The following is a 19,320-nucleotide window of genomic DNA, read 5'->3' on the forward strand; positions in this document are numbered from 1 at the left end:
AGGAAACTGCTTGATGTTGTCCCGCGTCTGGCATTGATTGCCATTTCCCAGCTAATGATGTGTGGAAAAGTTTATTTGGCCAGTAAACAACACGGAAAATGTTAAATAAATACCCAGATAAACAAGACAAAGAATAAAAGCAGCGAAACAATGCAGCACACAAGCCAGTGGCAATTCCAGATTTATGAGTGAGTTTGACGAACGTTTTATATACAGTATTGTTAGTGGTAAATAATATTCTAAAAATAATTTATGCAATATTCTTGAATTTATTCTTTAACAAATATAAGTTAAAATAAAACTATTAGTAAGGGAACAAAAAATGCATAAGCCTGGGCTTAAGAAATTTTAAAATAATATATCACAGTCTTTTTAAAAATACTATTATTTTTTCGTATACCATATCCCCAACATTTCTGGTATTAAATATACTTAGAATTTAAAAATCACAACTGGATCGGTGCAATCTGCTTGATGCGATGATTCCCGCACGCCAAAACAATGAACAGATAAATGAAATTTATGATGGCCAAGAGGAAAATCATGTCAGGTTGAACATGAGCAGTGACCCCGAGCGTTAAATGCACAAATTCCGTGGAAATTGGCACGAAAAGTGAAGGCAACTGACGGCCATTTAAGGCCGGCGTGTTCAGAGATTATGTACCCGAAAAAAGGCGAAAAAGATATATATAAATACAGCTAAGAAGATAATCCATAGAATTTGCGTGCCATCAAACGTAATTGGCGGCCATAAAAACCGATTCGGTTGACTCAAACCCACAAAGATACAAGGGCCCACATGGCGCATACGCAATTTCGCTTTGATTTGTCAGCGGTATAAAAATCAAATGTTTTATCTGAATACACATGCATATTTATTAGCCATAAATGTTAGCAACTTCATAAAGACTTTCGGCCTACGCACTGGGCCCCCTCATAAATCTGCTGCTAAACTGCTTAATTTGCCATTTGGTGCAGTTTTTGCCAAGCGATTTTAATAAATTCATAACCACAGAATGTGCCATGCAGGCGAAATTAATTTCATAAAATCACATATACACACACATGTTGGAAATTTAAATTAATGAGGCGCAGCTCCGACACGCCCCCCTCTTCCGGCGCCCCTCAAAATAGATAGAAATCATTTCGAAGCTTTGTGAACTCATTTCCGTACGTGCGGATTTATGTTAGTTATATTCGCATTTCGCAAACGGCAAATCTTTGGCAAAAACTCTCCGAAAACGTAGAGAATATTATCTGCGAATTTATTCAAATTGAGGCATGTCTAATTAAGTAGAAAATGCAATTTATTTCACTCTGTTTGCATTTAAATGGGCCATGAAAGGAAAGATGTCGGGCCAAGAAGTTTGGACAGCTTACTAAAAAATTAAAAAATCCCTACCAAATCATACAAATATTTTTTTATTCATAGGTAATACAAGAAAGCCTTTTTTTAAAAATGAAAACATATAACTCACTAGTGAGTTCGATTAGGCCAAGATGTTATTAAGATCCAATTATTATGATAAACTATGCGAGCATAATTTATTTATCGAACCGCAATTATATATTATACACTATATTATCTAAATTGTGAAAAGGAATCCGTATCCATAATGCATAAATTATGTGCAAATAAATTATGAAAATAATTTTCCCCATAACCAGAACGTAAATATATATATAACTGCAAGCCAAGATAAAACTGAAACGATATTAGATCTCCGCAAATAGCCAGCAAAACACTAGCATTCTTCAACCAGGCTTTCGAGGAAAATTGGGAAATATTTTTCCGGCTCTTCTTGGCGCAATTTTTAATTAACTGCAGAGCTGAACGGCATGTCAAACAATGTCTGTGTGTGTGTGTTTTCGTCTGCTATTTATTTATTTATTAAATTTTGCACAGTTTTCGGTGGAAGATCTCCGGAAAAACCTCCTCCCAGGCATTTTTAATTATTTATTTCTGGTACAAATAAATTCTGATTTCCGTTGTCTGCTCGAGTATGTGCTTGTGTGGGTGTATGGGTGTGTATTTGAGCCTGTGTGCTGCAACTAATTATGTGAGCTCACACACACAAACACAGCCGCGTGCGTATTAAATATGAATTATATTTTTGGGAGCCACTTCCACTTCCGTTCTGGCACTCAACCAACTGCCAAGTCAACAACAATGGCTAGCAGCGTCAATCAGGCCACGTCGACGTCTCATCAACATCTACGTCATCGCTTTTCCGCAGTGTGGGTGTGCTGCGCGTGTGTGTGTGAGTGCCTACAAGTATGCAATACTTTTTCGTTGAGCCGGAATTTAGTTTAAAAAAAATGAAAGGAGAAATGATACTGCAAAATGCTGAAAATAATCTTTAGGGAAAAAGAACAAAAAAATGTATACGCCAAGTACCTTTTTTTGTTATTTTAATGAAAGGTATTATTATTTTGAGAGCATCAGGTTTTTAGACCTCTTATATTTGGTATTTAAGAACATTTTTAAAAATGTATTCTAGGTAATAAAGGGAATATTATGCTTAAATCAACTTTATTAGTCACTATTAAACAAAGAATGATATTATATTATTTTAATATTTTAATATTTAAGGAATTTTTGTATCCCTTTATATATTCAGTTTTAAAATGTTAGTTGTAAGTCATGTAAGGTTTTTTAACACTTAGTCTGGAATAGATTTTGTAATCACCATGAAACACACTTTTTTTCAACAAAACCTATTTGTATGATTAAAAATCCACAGATTTTATTATTTTCTTACTGGAAAACCAGAAAAATGGGAGCTGAAACTCGAGTACTTTGGCATATTTAAGCGGAACTGTGCGAATTTTCTTCGCATACATGAGTGCAATTTATCTCGGCAGCTAACGATACGCCGGGCACAATCACTCCGAGCTAGACCTTCCCATATGGAGACCTATTAACCCAGCTTTTGCCCGCCCCATTCCGCCCGCCTCTTTTTTTTTTGTTGCCCGCCCGTATTTATTTGTTGGTCGTTGTCGTGGTTTCCGGATTTTGTTTTGTTGCAAATGTTCGCTGTTCCATAAGCATTGTCAGGCCACGCCCACTGGCCCCATTTGGCCGCTTTTCTCCCGCCCACTTTTCCTAAGCGGCTACATCATGCGCTCAACGATGCGACAACGTTTTATTAATAATACTTGAAGGGCTGATGGGGTTACGAGAAAATGTTGCAGGCAGTCGTCGGCGTTTTTAATGCCCCACATAAGGCGGGTGGAGTGGGCACAAAAAGTGGAAGAAAGTGGCGAGGAGAAAGTGGGGAAGGGAAGTGGAATGTGGAGCGACTCATCTGACGTTACTCATACGCCCCGTGGACTGCATTTGATTTTGTTTCCTTTTTGAATGTGTCATTGCTGGTTGCAGCTGCTGCAGCGCCCATGAAATAAATGAATGTGTAGAATAAAAAGTAATATAAATAAATAAAATGGCTGAAAGCAGCAGAGTAAAAGCATTGACCCGCACTTAAGGTGGATTTTTATATTGCCAAAAACTCAAGGGACAGCTGAGATTAGAGAACCTTTTAGAAAATTAGAGCAACTGAGGAGCGGAAGCTTAAAATCAGCTTAAGAGCGATTTAAATATTTTACCTTTGAGCCGGGGGTTTTAACTTTTCCTAGTACCCAAGTTGGTGTTGAATTTTTCGGTGGAAATGTTCCAGAATTTTTACCTGTGTACGATTAACCCACGTCGGCCCACCATCCATGTGCAAGTACACATGTACATTGTACATATATGTACATCCCCCGGCTACATCATTCAACTTTCATTTTGGGCTGCTAACGATGCTTCTGATACATACTAATAACTTCTTTCATTAAAAATTCCTATGGGCCGCCGTCAAAAGCCATAACCGCCGAAAAGGGGCGGCTGTGGGCATGGTCGTGGGTGGAAAATGATGACAAGCGGTGGAAAAGTGGGCGGGGCAAAGCACACACTTGAGCGACGCTAAACTCGTCCAATTAGTAGCATTTAATTTGGTAAACAGCGGCATTTTCGTGCTTTTGCATTTTTTTGTAATTAACAACAACAAGATCATGATTATGATGATGATTAGGGAGAAAATGATAAAGACGATGCTGATGTGGTTGAAGAAGAAGGCGAACAACAGAAGGGCTGGCGGGTTTTATGTGTGCTCTTTCTTTCTTTGTACAGCCATCTCTTTCCACAAAGGTCTTTAAATACATTGAGATATTTTTGAAGTTCTCAAAATATCATAAGTAATCATATTTTTTGCATAGGAAATGGAACATAAGTCATTTTAATTATGTTAAAAAGGAAAGTATCTCTTAGATACTTTGTGACTAACGCAAAAAATATAAGTCCTCACTTGTAGCGTTAGGATATAATTAAGTAAATGAAATAAAATGAAAATGATATTGTTCCCTTATAATATTCCTCAAAATATATTCTATATTTATTAATTAAATTTTTTTAAGTGCACTTTCTCCCCACGGTGTATGTTTCTGGTGGTTTCCCGAGCATATGTTTGCATTGCTGCCGCATAACGCCTTTCATTTTTGGGGACTTTTTCCAACACCCCCCTTTTCCCGCACCAAAATCATTATTTTGATGTCAACAACGTGCCAGGAAGATGATTGCCCCGGAAAATCCACCACCCCCGGCCCGACAATTTTCCCATCATCCCCTTGTCCAATGACCAACACTTTCGCTTAATTTTTTTTTTGCACCTGACCATCCAGTAAAGCTTATTAAAAAAGGAAAAAGAAACACCTTCACCTCGAATAAAAAGACAGGAAAAATGGGGAATTTTTTGGAGTACGTTTTTTATTATTATTTTTTTTGGGCAAACTTTGTCAGTGAAGCCCAAACAACAGGCGGAGCAGAACAAACAGATTAACCGCAATAATGAACACGGACAAACGCACACGAGTGGTGGAAAGCGGAAAATGGGAAATGGAAAAGGGGGGTTGCAGGTGGATAAAAAGGGCGATGGGGTGACAAGAAGTTGGGGGCAGCATGTGACCTTTTTTGAGAACACATTTTTGCGATTTATAAAATTTGAACACGAAATATGCTACAACTAATGTCAAAATACCTTAGAGTTTATACCAGAAAATAAAAACCATTATCTGAATATCATAATAATCATATCATTTCAAAGATAAAAGAAATTTATATATAATGTATACCTTAATATTATTTTTAGAAATATTAATTTACATCATGTACTTTAATTACACATACTTTTTATAAATAAATACAGAACTTTAATTTTTTCACCAAGTAATGCGGCCAAAGATTGGTCAACTTTTGTCGCAAGCTCAAGGAAATGGGGACGGAATATGTTCTACAGCTGTGGTCATTTTCCGAGTCACAGGTTTTTTGTTTTTTCTTTTGACTGGGGGAGAGGAAAGCGGAAAAGCAAACGGAAAACTGGCACACAAACACACGTGTAAGCATTTAAAGAGCTTGGTAAATTATGCAGAGCCACAGAGCGAGAAAAACCAAAGCGAGGAGAGCGGCGGGAAAAGCGGGAAAGCGGAAAAGCGGGGGCAAAGCACACACACAGACAGAGTCACCGTCATCTCAGCGCGACTAATAAACTCAACTTAGCTGGCATAAAAAATATCCATGCAAATTAATTAAATATTTACAGTTTACTGACATAAGCCGAGGACACAAAGCTCGAGAAGAAAAGCGACGGCGACGGCGGTGGCGGTGGCGGAAAAGCGGAAAAGTGGAAAAGCGAGAGGAAGTGGCGAGAGGAGCACGAGAGCGAAGTGAACTTTCCGCTGAATTGCAAAAATATGCAAAGGTATGCAGGAAGTGTACGAATGAATGACTGAATGAATGGCTGAGTGAGTGAATGAATGACTCAGCCTAGGAGAGCAGACAGACGGATTATGACGAAAAACGGGACAGAGGAGCAGGAAATTGGGCAGACTGTTTGATACCCCTTTATTTTTGAGATATTACAAAATATATATATCTGCGGAAGAAGTTATAAATGTAACAGAAATAATTTGAATCCAAGCAAAGCAATTACAATATTTTTTATCCGCACCAACCATTTTTAAAACTCTTTAGGGAGGACTAACTTATCTTATCTTATCTTTAATTTACAAAAACGTTCATTTTAATATTCTCTAAATATATTCCGTATTCCAGAAATATTTTTTTTCGATTGACCATGAAAAATGAATACCTCTTTCAATTTTGTACTAAAGGGAATTTATAAGGCGGAAATGCTCCGTATTGCGACTCCCTTTCTCTGAATAGTTGAGCAGGCTCACCTGCAAAATGAAATTAGTGTTAAGGCAAGGTGAGGACCAGAAGCTGCCTTCATTTTGAAGCTGGTAACAACGGCAAACAAACAAACTGGCAAACCGACGAAAAAAGAACTGAGAACTGAGCGAAACAAATAAACTTTTATGTTTGTAATCAAAATTTTGCCACGCTGCTGACGTTGGGCATAATAAATTTAAATCAATGCAGCTCAGATGCTGAAGAAATGGAGAAAATCCCTGTATTCCCCAAAGAAGGAGAATCTACTTACTAGAAAATCTCTGAAATAAAATGAAATTCTAAGGTATTTAACCAAAAAATATTAAAATAGTTTTATTATATTTTTTTATTATTTGTTCTTTTAATTTCAATCTCTAACCCAATTTTCCTTACAAAAAATACAGATATTTATTTAAGAAGAATCTCTCTCTGTAGCAGTTTTAATCCTAATCTGCAACCCAATTCCCCTTTTTGATAATTCATTTCTCAGCTTTTTACTCGCAGATAAATAATTTAGCCATCTCAATGCTGACCTAATTGTGCTACTCGATATGTTAATTAGTCCCCGATGCCTGACACTTAACTTACGGCCGGCAAAGTTTTCGTTCTATTTTTTGCCCTGTCACCTACATATCACTCACGGTCCCATTTTCCTTCCCCCCTTTTCCAGCGCTGGGAAAATTTCCCCAATTGCAGCCCCAAAATGTTGCACTTGACAACGGGAATGGTAAGAACAAATAAAGACGGAAGAAAACGCAAATGAAATACCAAAGTAAAATACCAAAAATACTTGAACAATGAAAAACCGAAAAAGGAAAAGCTGGAAAAGTGGGTGGCTGGGCGGCTGGGCGGCTGGGCGGCTGGGCGGCTGGGCGGCTGGGCGGCTGGCTGACTGGTTAGCAGGCTAAGCGTTTTCGGGGAAACTTTCGCCCTGCAGGGCTCAACTTTTAATGGCAAGAGCAAAGAGAACAGGGCCCAAAGACACAGAAACAGAGGCGTGTGCATGGTACACATGTTCAAGCTGCGGGTACCGAAAATAAGAGCAGGAAAATTCGACGGGGGATTTTCCGGCGCTGGTGGGAGTGCGGTGTGGCATACTTAAGTGCATGTTACCCGAACAATTTACTAGCGTAAGTTGGAAATTTTTGAATTGGCTAAGAAGAGCACAAGGAGCTCCAGAGCTCAGAGAAAAGAACAAAAAGATAAAAAAAAAACAAAAAAGGAAACGCAAAAACTGAAAAACTTAAAAGGCAGGAGGCGGTGTGGCATCACTGAACAGCTGAGAAAAAGTTAAGAAAGCCTCACAAGAAGTTGAAATGAAGATTTATTTGCCTATTTGCTTATTTATCTTTGGCTCAACTAGAGGCTCCATCAACATGAGCCGAGCCACCCACCCGGCAACCTACCCACGAAAAAAAAAATAAAAACCCCCGAAAAGTGGGTGGAAAAGTTGCCAGCAGAAGGAAATTACGTTAAGTACCGTAAACTTAAGCGTCGAGTGGGTGGCAGCTGAAAGTCCCAGCCGTGTGTTGTGTATAGTTAGCATGTTATAAATGTTGTAAAACATCTTCACACACTGAGAGACATAAAAGAGATATCACACGGCAGAGTATTCTGCTTAACAATAAGCCAAAATATCCTTACATAGTTTACAGTTTATAAAGTCTCCTTGACAAACTTACCAGGGCACTGATTTTTTGGGTAGAAAATAAGTATTTTTTTATGTTAGTAAAAAACCCTTAATTCTTAGCGCTTTTTCAATCGAAACTAAGCAAAATCAAGGGGTACTGCTTAAAGAATGACTGTCCTGGACAGCCTACATCCCAAGCTAACGAACCCAATCACTTTTCTGCAAGTTGATTTTTTGATCAATTTTCGCATTATTATTAATCATGATTTTTTGCGAAAAATGTTCAAAAATTAAAGTTTTCTGATTTAATTGCCAATCGATTGGGAATTTAATTACGAGCTTAACGAGGTATCACATTCCATATTCTGACCTCATTTCGAAATTTGTCCTCCAAAATACTGTTTTTTTTTCCTCAAAAATAGGGTGTATTATTTTTTGACGAAAAACACGTTATTTTTAAGCAGTTTTTAAGTCGTAATTTAGTCAAATGGAGGCGCATAACAAAAAGACCGACTGTTATGAGCAGCTAACAACCAAGGCTATCGATCCCCATCACTTTTCGGGAAATTTATTTATTGACGATTTTTTGCATTTTGTATAAGGGGTTACATCGCCTATTTTTGCGAAAATTTATCAAAAATTAAAGTTTTTAGATTTAAATGCCAATCGATTGGGGAATTAATTACAAGCTCAACGAGGTATCACATTCCTTAATCTGACTTCATTACGCAATTTGTCAACCAAAATACTGCTTTTTTTTGGGCAAAAATAGGGAGTATTATTTTTTGACGAAAAACACGTTATTTTTAGGCCGTTTTTATATCGTAATTTAGTCAAATCGGGGCGAACAACAAAAAGACCAACTGTTATGAGCAGCTAACGACCAAAGCTATCGATCCATATCACCGACCGGGAAATTTATTTTTTGACCCATTTTCGCATTTTTTGAAAAATTTTCAAAAATTAAATTTTTTAGATTGGAGTGCCAATCGATTTGGAATTTAATTACGAGCTCAACGAGATATGTCATTCCTTATTCTGACCTCATTTCGTAATTTGTCGACCAAAATACTAATAATTTTTTTGCTTAAAAATAAGGACCATAATTTTTTGGACGAATAATACGTTTTGTTTTATTTAATGTTAACTTTCTGTACAAATATATTGTTTTTTTATTTTATTCAACTCTTAGGACTTCTTACCTCAAAGTTAGGCCAAACATTTTGTTATTTCTGGTTGCAAAAAGAATTAATGAAAAATAATTTTACAACACGAGTTCACAGTATTTTCTCCCTTCTACCCAATGGTTTTGCACCAACCCTCCAAATTAAAGATGGTTACTTTTTTTTAGAAATCAAGTATCTTTCCGCTGAATGGAAGCGCTTCACTCCACTCGACTCCACTCAAATGGGCAATTTAATTATACGGAAATCACACAGAATTCATCTAATTAGTTTGGCGTTTTAATTGCCCAGGGGGAGACCGAGACCGCTGGAGGACACTTGTCTCCACTCCACTAGCTGCCATAAATTATGTCATCCCGGTCTGGAGCAGGAACTGAAACTGAAACAGAACCGGAAACTGGAAAGTGGAAACAGAAACTGAAACAGGAGCCAAAGGACACCAAGGAGGCCCACTCCAGTTGCCGGCGTTTCAATTGTATTTGTGCCCTGTAAATATTTCAATAATAATTCCTTCCATTTGTGATATTAAAAAGTGTACATCTCCTGGCATTCGTTGCCGTTTCTCCAGCACTGCCGATCTGAATCTCTACCTGTATCTGTATCTGAATCTGAATCCCAGTCTGCAGCTGCATTCTTTATCTGGCAACCAATTGGCATTCGTTCCGTTTGCTTTTGTCCCACGTAATTGGCCAATGCAAAAAGCAGAAAAACATGCAAAAAAAAACAGGGCAAAGTGCAAATAAAAAAATTAAAAAGTATAGATGTGATAAATGTAAAAGGATAAATATAATATGCAGAGAAAAAAAAATGTTATCAGGGATTGATTCAATAGGTAAGGAATATTAAAGAAGAAAATAAATTGAAGATGAGAAATTATAAGTTTTCTTTTCAATTATTAATATTAGACTTATTGTACTTTATTTTAGTCTAGAATCACCAGAAACCTAAACATTAAGCCATACCAATCAAAAGTATATTCCATGGATTCATAACCATGAAATGATACATTTAAAGGCAAATGCTTATCGCTTTGGGAGGATGTAAAGCTTTGATGTTGCCCCCTGGAATTCCACAGAGCTTAAAATTTATGTATAGAAAAAATGTATGAAATACTTTTCACATCAAATGAAATGCATGGCAACTAAATCAAAGGCTGCAAATCGACTGGTGAGTTACTACGGTTTCCTCGAGTAAAAGATTCCTGACGAGTGGATAACAACTTTGACATTTGATGAGCCTTTATAGTAAAAGATGTTTTTTAATATTTTAGCACGCTCACACACAAAAGTGCTTTCAGCTTAGTTAAAAGTTTCGTAAAGACCGAGAAACGCCACTCAAAGTGCCAAATTTCACGCCACTTGAAGGATCCCGAGATGAGGGCTGAATGGGCTGACTTTTAATCCTTTTTGCATTTCGCGCTGTGTGTGCAGCGTAAAAAGCATCGTTAAATAAACATGAGGATATGAATGTATGATTGCCCCAGACTCTTCGTTCTTGAAACTCCAACAACACCGAATACCGAACACCGAGGCGAATCTCCGGCAGATGCGCCCGTTTCTGCTCCGGCAATAAAGTTTATGGCCAAGCTGGAACTGCCGCCCATGAATCTCCATCCCGCTCCTGCCACGCACTCTTTTTAATTTAGCCAACCTGCCTTCTTGGATTGAAAACTTTTCCGTTGCCAGCCAGCTAACAAAACGGGATAAAGTTTAGCTGTCTAGCAACTTACAAATGCACTTGATAGTGGTCAATAGGTATATCTTGAAGTTAATAAAAGTGAATTATATTTGGCTTAATAATTAGAGCATCAACGCTCGGGCAGAAGATTGTATAAAAATGCACCCCAAATCAAGAAACAAGCCCCACGTTGGGCGCCATTTTAGTTTAACGGAAACAAGCCACACGTTGGGCGCCAATTGTTTTAAAAATCAATTTAGAACCATTTTAAAGCACTGAATTTTGTTTACATACATATTGGTAATAAAACTCCAGGAATCAGTCAACCAATTCTAAGCCGCACTTCATAATTGGCATGCCTGCAAAACAATAGGGTATTTGAATACAATGAAGATGCGACAGCATAAGAATAAGAAATGGAAACGGCAACGGCAAAAACAGAAACTGCAGCGAATGAAGAAAGGAATCAAGTTTTTAGCCTCAACTTCAGCTCGGTTCCAACTTCAAAACTTCAAGTTTGTTTGGCCAATTAAAATTGTGAAATATATTTGTCACGACAACTCCTTCTCGTTCCATCTTCTTTGTCTCTCGCCTCGCTTTTAATAAGCAAATGCAAATGTCGCCTGCTGCCTGCTGCTAAATAAATGGCCAAATTGATTTATGTTGCGAGCTATGGGCGGAGAAACCAAAGGCACTCAAACACAGTGGGTTTTTTCATCTCCAGGGGGATTATGGCAGGGACTCAGGGATTGGAGGGCCATGGAACAGCGTCTCTAAAGTTAGAGAACGCACTTAACATAACCTGTAATAAAAACATCGGTTTACAATTTCAAATTAGCTGAGGTTTTACCATCTAATTTAAGCTATGACGAGGCAGCAGTAAGATAGGACATATTTTTTTAGCTGAATGAAGTGAGCTGAAATGGAATCAAATATCGGTCTTATATAACCACCATCCCTCTCCCTCCGGAAAACTATCTTCCGCCCTTTTCGACCATCTCTCCACTGCCTTAACCATTTTTTGTATCATTTTTTCTGGGCTAGATAAATGCCGTCTGTGTGTGTCCTTATTTATGTTCCCTGGCCTGTGATGGTTTTCGTATTTCCATGTGTTTGTGCGCCGTTCACATCTTTATTAAAGAGACGGTCATAGTTTTTAATAAAAATTCATCCAACCCTCACCAGAGGAAACTCCATCGTTTCTATTTTACTCTACTTTTTTTTTTCATTTTGGGGTGAATGTGTGGGTTCACCTAATTTATCTACTACGACAGTGGGTGGCGGCTTTGTGGGTGCCTCCTAATAGTTTTTAACTTAAATGGGGGAAAATGGGCGGGCAGGGAGTCATGGTGTACCTTGGCCAAAAAGGACGTAGGCGGATCTCTGATGACGACAAAGACGCCGAGGACAATGTTTCTCCATCAGGCATCCCTACCCCCCAACTATCTCCCTCTGGCCATTTCTCCACGTTTTTTTCTCTCTTTCTTGGTGGCGTCTTGGAGGCGGCTTCTTTTTGGACCACAAGCAGGCTATTGAGTCGTGTATCTTGGCAGCATCTCACTTAGTCCTTGCCGCCCAACAGCCCATCAGCCCATCAGGCCATCAGCCCAACACCACCCAGCTCCTTATGGTAGATGGCTTATTTTATCTGTCTGACTCTCGGGCGATGGTGATGGCAGTGGTGGTTCCCCGTTCGTGTGTCGATATTTTATTTTTATTTGAAAAAATCAATTTATGGGCTCTTTTGCAATAAACGATTTCTCTTTTATTTGTCTTCCCCGACGTCGTTCGTTGTCGCTGGTCGTTGTTCTTGGTCTCCTTTTGCTTTATGGTCGCATATCCTTATAATATTTTCTATAGTTGTCATCGCTTCAGCTACGGCATCTCATACTCAGGACCCCCGGCCTCCATTATTCATTGTATGCCACACATATAACCTCCTTTCCATATATATATATATATATAAGTATGTATGTTCATATATGTGTGGGCCCGATTCATTTTTTACCCTATGAGATAATAAAGGAGCAGCAGCAAAAATAGGGCGCAAGAAGTTTGCTTTGCCTCCAAGAAAAATGACCCTCAAAAAATGGGTATATATGGGATGGTGTTGGGTTTTGGGGCTGATGTTGAGGTGGGGGTTGGGGCTCGAGAAATAAAAAAGAGACGGCCTGGCCAACGAGGGCAAATGCATTTCACTTGAAAGGCTTTTGACCAGGTCCTACTCAGCCCCTCAGCCCCGAAGCAAACGCAAAACACATTAGAAAATATTCACTTAGGGCAAACTATTTGCATATGAAGTCAGCCAAGTGCAACGGGGCGAATGATTGATAAATGAAGAAGTCGAGCGGGCACAAAATTGAGGAGGAAGATAGAAGATTTACAAGATGAAGGAGTTGAGAAAGTATGTGAGAAATGACAGCAGAATATGGGGAGCTTTATAGATAGGGAATAGCAAAAAAATATAAGATATATTATAATTAGATACAGTTATTAGTTGTTCTCAAAAAAATCAGTTACCAAGTGAGTAAGTTTAAAGATTAATGAAATGGGTAATAGTGTGATCTCACATTCAGAATATGAAATCTTCGTTTTTGGTCTCACCCGAATTTTACGTCTCCACAATTTATTTGCTATATAAAACGGTTTATAGATTCCCTTATGCTTTCGTTCCCCATTTCAAATTCCTGCTGTTTCAATGGAATCTTTTTATAATCTATTGCCTGTTTTTTCCTCCCCTTGCCAGACATCTTTTGTATAATTTAAAGCCCTGCTCAGCCTGCTTTTCTTTCGCCCTTTCGCATTGGCAGACTGGAAGTGAAAAATTTAAATCGCGCATACGCCGCATTGGCCATTATTTCCACTTACAACTCCTCCCCCAACCCGCCTCCTTCCCGCTTTGTTTGTACTCTATGTTTCTGGGGTTTTCCCACCAACTTTCTGGAGAACTGGATAACTAGACTTGGCGATAGTTTCGGTGGCTGTGTCTCACTTTGTTGGATTTTTATTGTGGCTTTTTATGCGCCGTACACAAGTTTTTATTCTCTTCTTTATATTTTTGCGCCAGCGAAACTTTCCTTTTATTTATTTCCTGCCTTGCAAGTGCCTGCCACGCCCCATTTAAAATGGAAATGTTCTCAGCCATTTTATATTGTGTTTAATACATTTTAAAGGCAGTGGGTAAAGGGGGAGGCAAATGGCTTTCAATGAAAAATATCCAACAATCAAAAAAGTTACACACATTTTTTCGCCATTCCCGATAATTTATGAACTTGTCAAATGTGTCTCAGTTTTCCCACCCATTCAGCCATTCGCTGTGCGAAATTTATTCATGCCTCTGCCGTTGGAAAAAGAGTTTTATTTATTGTGATCGTGGTGGGGCAAAAAAACGAGAGTTTAACTTTATGCGAGATACAAAACCAAATGCATTCCGTGCAGACCAAATTGCAACCACCCCCTTTACATATGGCAATTATTTGTGTGTGCTGCCGACGCCCCTGCCCGGCTTCCTCTTTTTGGGGCTCAAATTAAATTTACAATTTGTTTGGCCAATGCCAAAAAAGCTCAACAAAATCGTTCTGATATCGGGACAAAGAGAAATTGTTTATATAAAGCGCGTAACTGGTTCAAAGAAAAAACTGCAGATTTTTAAAGCCTGCTTAAAAAATATGTTTCGTTATTTTAAATAAAGGGGCAGAACATATTTATAAAAAAATTATAATTCCTCTCTTAAGCCATTATGTAAACATAAATGAAGAATTAAAAAATGGTTTTGGATATGCTTTTAATTGTAAGTACATGTCCTGTATTTCTTTTCAACATTTAATTAAGTATTTTTTCTTGTATAATTGTATTTTCCATAATACCAGTTTTTCGTCTATCGATTAGTGCTTCCTTCGTAGAAAATATTAATAATATTTCCAGCACTGCAGTTGTGGTATTCGTATTTTTTATTCATTTGTCGGCTTAGTTTGGGTAATGAGGTTAATCCAATTTGAGTTGTCGTTGTTCCATTTTTGCGCTTCATAAACCGAATTTCATTTTTATTTTCGTTTGTCTTTTCCATTTTTTTTCATTGAATTTCCATTTCGATTTCCATTTGGTCCGCCCAACAACAACGAACAATGAACTGGGACCGACCGGGCCCCTTTCACCCCCGCTGACATATTTGTGATCTATCAAAAAGCAATTCACTCAACCGAACCATCAGCATTCATTTGGATTCACCACCCCTTCCACCGTTCAGCCGCTCAGCCATCCATCAATCAATCAATCATTATGCTCATAAAAATTAGCAACATCAAGCGGTAAACGGGAACAAATGAAATGCCGCCTCAAGCCGCAAAAATGTTTGCATTAAAATTAATTACAGAAGAAATCGTAGCCCAGAAATCTACGGCTGATGAATACAAATTGTGTGGGCGGCGTGAAATATGGAAGCGCATTAAAAAGGGTTGTGGCATCCCATGGGGCGTATGCGCAACGCCCTTCGGAGACCATAACAACTAAAAATCCATCAGCACTCACTGCCACGCCCCCCGGAAAAATGGGACACATGCTGCAGACTTTGAAAGGTGCTCCCCCAGTGGACAAATTGGAGGGCAATCAAAGGGAAACCCAAGTTTCAAAGCCGAATTTCGTATAATCTTTCTATATAAAGGCGAATTCTTCAGAACTAAGTGTAGAACTAAGTAATTATTAAACTTATTATGCTACTAAAAATATTTTAATAGAGTTTTCATAAATATAAAAAGGCGAAATTTTAATTTTATTTAAGTCATACATTTAAAAAATAATGTTAAAAAACAGTGGAATTTGCAAGATAAGTTCAAAAACACACACGTTAATAATTTCCAGCTGCTAATAAAAACATACTGAAGTTATCAAAATAAAGTTGGGAAATAAAGTTGTTTCCAAGAAATGCAATTGAGTGCCCATAAAATCCATAAACTCACAAATCAGCCAATCTTATTTAATTTATCGGTGGGGCCACTTCATTCCTGGAATTTGCTACGAATCTCCAACAAAATGTGTGTTGTGCTCGAGAGAAGGGATTTTTTATTGTATTTATTGCCGCCCGAGACAAGTGAAAAACATGTGATGGGTCGGAGGTGGGAAAAGTGGGCGTGGAGCTGTCGGAAAATCTTACAAGCCGCCGAGTGACAAGGCAAGGAAAAGCATGTCTGGAATGTTTGTTTTATAAACGAACTTTTTTATTGCCCGCAAAACGATGGGAAAATCCAATGCATTTTGAAATTCTTAAATTCTAAATTCTTGCTATGTTTTTAATTTTTAATTTTTTAAATTCTTAAATTTATTTAGCAAGTACTTTTATACGTTCTTGGTGGAGACTTCATCCTCGGTTGGCCGACTGAGGAAAAACCTCCCGTGGCTCCTCATTTCCTGTCTCGTATTTGTTTGTTTGCCTTCCTCTGCGGAAGTGTTTTTCCCAGCTCCTTCGAACTCTTTGATTTGATTAGTGCAAAGTCCCGCGCCATCCTTCGTCTGATTGCTCTATGAATGAATCCCGATGAATGGCCACAAAGAAGAGGATTCGTTCCCCCCTTTTTTATGATTTTTCCCTCAATTTTTTCAGCTCTAAAATTGGTTTGGCTTCGTCAGCGATTTTCCGCACACATATATATATATCTATATATATATAGATATGTTCGATTCTGACTCTGATTCTGGAATTAGCTTGTTTCCTGAGCTGCCGCACATGTGCCACGAATTTTCAGCTCCCAAATTGAGTTACGAAAGTGGAATGATGTTAATGAAGCGCCGTGTGCTTTTCGGTATGTGGGAAAATATTTGATTTTTCACTTATATTTCCCCAAAAAAGAACTCAACGTGGGCTCAGCTATTTTCTACTTTCTGCTTTCACAGCTGCAACTGGCATTTTTACCGATTTTTTGACGATAACAGGAAAAATAGTAAAGAGCTTTATTTTAGGAACGATTTTTTATTTCTTTAATCATTTATATTCCCTAGCAGCCTTAACATTAATATTTTTTTTAATTTAATTAGTGTTCTAAAAGTTACTTCTACTTAATTTTTGTTTTTCCCTCCAGTTACTCGGAAACTTTGTTCAAATCTCAGCCGTTCTCAACTTCACCAGGCACTTTTCACTTCTTCCAGTCATTAGACACCCATTAGTCAGCGTAATACCCACGATGATCTATGCCAATCTATTTCGAAAATCTTTTTTCGGGGGCCTCTTTCTGTTCAATCTACCGCACAGTTGCGACTCATTAAGAAATCATTTTTCACAAGGAGCCAAACAAACAAACGGCCGGCAACAACAAATAAATAAAGACAATTTGAATGGAGAGACCAGAGACCAGAAAAAAAAAGAAAATTCATTTGTCCAAGAATAGAAACTAAGGGGCACAGGCACTTGTTGAAAATAAAACGAGCGAGAGGCAAGATAGCGGGCAATGCCATGACCTCTCGCACATTTTCCAGATTTCCAATCCATGCCCCTATGCATATCTTAAATTCCGGAAAATTACTACAGATAATCCCGCAGATCTTTCGGGAATTTCAGTGTACTTACCTTGATTTCCTTTCGGCTGCCTCTACGATTGATGATCCATTTGTGTCGCCGTTCTTCTGGCTGTTGGATTTAAAATGAAAATTTATTGAGTTTAATTGGAACGCGAACTAAACGGCGAGTTTGAAAGAAATTGAATTATACAGTATTATATGGGTTACTGGTTCTTCGCGATGGAGCCACCACACACTTTTCGCACTTTGATCTCTTTTTTATTTTGGTTCACTTAATTCTCGCCTTTTTTCCGTGTTTATTTTTTGACTTTTGTTCATTGGTTTTCCTGCCCTTCGATTTGTGTAATTATTATACGCTTGTTTTGGTTTTTGTTAATAACTTAAATGCAATTTGTTCTAATTAATTTATATGATATGTTGAATTAATTGCATTTTACTTTCGTAATATATTTGGACTCTATTTCAGTCTATTTGAGCTTTGTTTACTATTATGTAATTAATTATCAATTAGTTTATTAAGAATAAAGTTATTTAAATTTGAATTTGAAAATATTTCAAATATAAGAAGATTCTCGTAATATTTCGAAGTTTTTCTTTAGTTTCTTTAGGCTTTCTAGTCTTAAAAAAGGTCTTCGTGCTGAAATGAGAAAATGGTATAGAACAGTAAGTAAGTAGGTATCGAAAAAGGTAATCGAAAGGTAAAGATATCATCGGAAAAATGAAAAGCTGTATTTAATTGGAACTTTATATGTTAAAGCTGAATACATCAAAATAATTCTTCGTTTTCCATCCAGTTCAGTAGGTGTTATGGTGGAAACTCCTTTATTTTTTCGCTTTATTTTCTTCTTCTTGACCCAAAGACAGTGAAAGAGACAGCAGGCAGGGTGCGAAAGAGAGAGGGCGCGAACGTTGGCGTTTTCCATTGAATTATGCTGCAATAAATTTCACCTCATAAGCCAATAATGACGAAAACTTTTGTGTTGCACATTTCGTGCCATGCGGCTGGCCTACTCCTGCCACTCCCCCTTTTCTCCTCTTTTTTAAAATATTTTTTTTTTGGCCCCATACCGCCCCTGCTGGTTCCGTCTCTGTCGCACTCATTTGCTGCTCCTTTGTGCCGCCTGCCTGCATAACAATGTCCTACATTCCCAACACGTACCATCGACAACAGCAACAACAACAGCAACGGCAACTTTGGATGCTATTTAACAAGCGAGCAAAGGGGCGTGGCACCCACCCATCCACAGCCCCATTTTCCCGCCCATCCGGCGTGCGAGCGAGATAGACAAATGCGAAAATTGCATACGAAACGTAACGAAAATGCAGAGCCCAAAGTTATTGAGACAGAAGAGTGGCGGAGAAGTGGAAAAGCGGGCTTGTCAGACGAATATATATAGATACATATATATATATATGTATAAGTCATATGCATATGGCCGTATCTATGTGCCACTGCACATAGCCATATGCATATGCGGGCCGTGATTAAAGCCAACTTAAAGCGAAACTGCAAAAAGGCCAGCGGAAAGTTGGTAAGAGATAGCGCAAAAGGAGCGGTAGAGAAAAGAAAGCAAGTATCTGCAAATTGAGAAGGATCACTGGGAGAAAAACGAGTTCGACTCTTTAAATATATATATATAGCTCCACAAAATCACCAATTTGGTCACTTCAAACAGAGTTGTGTGGTGTGTACTTCTTGCAGAAACTGAGTTGTGTGGTGTGGCCATACTTCTTGCAGAAACTGAGTTGTGTAGTGTGGACATACTTCTGGCAGAAACAGCTTAAGATTTAGCACATTTAATTTATTTTATATTTCTTGAATTTCCGCTAAGGCGATCCAGATTTTTCACGTGTTGCGGCCCCATCGACAAGGTGACTGCATAATATATGCACACATCGCGCCTTCCACTGCCATTTCGCCCATCATTCCCATTCCCCAGCGTTTGATATACGGTCTAGTACAGTTAAGTAGCTACTATATACGATGAGGCCAGCACAAACATTTCCGGGCTGCTTTCGTTTTCAAGACAAAGCCAAAAGTCGAACTTCTTCTCGGC

General features: G+C 38.2%; 1 protein-coding gene across 4 annotated transcripts in view; it reads right to left on the reverse strand.

The window, feature by feature from the left end:
* Window positions 1–19,320, reverse strand: part of LOC119557433 (innexin shaking-B) — a 164,651-nt gene that overhangs the window by 136,524 nt on the left and 8,807 nt on the right. For all 4 annotated transcript variants that reach the window (XM_037870185.1, XM_037870189.1, XM_037870188.1 and 1 more), the window contains exon 3: window positions 17,313–17,900. The gene's annotated coding sequence lies outside the window, so the exon portion shown is untranslated. The remainder of the gene's footprint in view (window positions 1–17,312; window positions 17,901–19,320) is intronic.

Source organism: Drosophila subpulchrella, chromosome X (genome assembly GCF_014743375.2).
Source record: "Drosophila subpulchrella strain 33 F10 #4 breed RU33 chromosome X, RU_Dsub_v1.1 Primary Assembly, whole genome shotgun sequence".
NCBI lineage: Eukaryota > Metazoa > Arthropoda > Insecta > Diptera > Drosophilidae > Drosophila > Drosophila subpulchrella.